This window comes from Morone saxatilis, unplaced genomic scaffold, assembly GCF_004916995.1.
Source record: "Morone saxatilis isolate NCDOM2014 unplaced genomic scaffold, NCSU_SB_2.0 Contig16, whole genome shotgun sequence".
NCBI lineage: Eukaryota > Metazoa > Chordata > Actinopteri > Moronidae > Morone > Morone saxatilis.
The window spans coordinates 5,528,302-5,529,166 of NW_023339718.1; the positions used below are offsets into that span (position 1 = coordinate 5,528,302).

Below are 865 nucleotides of genomic sequence, written 5' to 3' on the forward strand. Positions count from 1 at the left end.
ATAGATTATTTTCCCACAAAAACAATTGGGTCACGATGTTCATCCCAACCAAACAACAAAGTACACACACAGTGGGTTACATACAAACACCAGCAGGAAGGGAGTTTACTAGGGATACAGTTACAGTAAAATAAACGTATATGGCTGCATCCTCTCGTCTGGTTTCGGGCTCTGGCCACAGCACTCATCCACATCACGGGAGCAATGTTTTCCCTGACATGCAGCGGGGAAATATCTCCTAGCATGGGAGAATCAGCCATGGAAAAGCTCACCCTGCTCTGTTAAACCCTAACTGTTTTCCCTTTATGGCTTAAAGCTCTGGGATTTGCTGGATTTTGTAAAAATTCTGACAGGGTGTTTGCCCATGGATCAGTCAGGTGGGTGTGGTAGTAGGCAGGTTAACCACAGGGTGTGTCCTGGTTGAAAACAAGATAATCTTTTCATGAACATTTGGCCAAATGCATGAGAATGGTGGTGGGGGTCGGGTGTTTTGAACAAAGGTGGGTTGTTTTTTTAGAACTGCAGTTTTGGAGCTGGGGGGTAAAGCAGGGAATTGTGTTTGTAGGTTTAGCAGAATTTTGGTTCAGGGCGCAGTTGGTGCATGGAGTTACATGTTGGTGGTCATTGTGTCATCTAGTACCAGTGTTTGTGTTTCAATGAGGAAAACTGTAAATCTGATTGCACTGCTCGTTCAGTCAGGACTAATTAACTCGTTATATTCATGCAGGTTCATAGCCTGACGGAGCCAAGCTAGCTCTTTACCCTAAGTTAAGCTAACCATGTCTTTTTAGGTTTTGTCTTTGAATTGATGGAAAATTTCTGAATTTATTCAACTAGTTTGACCTGTACACCCAGCAGTGATGTC

General features: G+C 43.5%; 2 protein-coding genes across 2 annotated transcripts in view; both read right to left on the bottom strand.

Annotated features, from left to right (window-relative positions):
- The window catches only part of cntrl (centriolin), a gene marked incomplete at its 5' end in the record, with an annotated part of 184,646 nt that overhangs the window by 97,531 nt on the left and 86,250 nt on the right, over positions 1–865 (bottom strand).
- Positions 1–865, bottom strand: part of LOC118326185 (bile salt-activated lipase-like) — a gene marked incomplete in the record, with an annotated part of 8,145 nt that overhangs the window by 6,046 nt on the left and 1,234 nt on the right.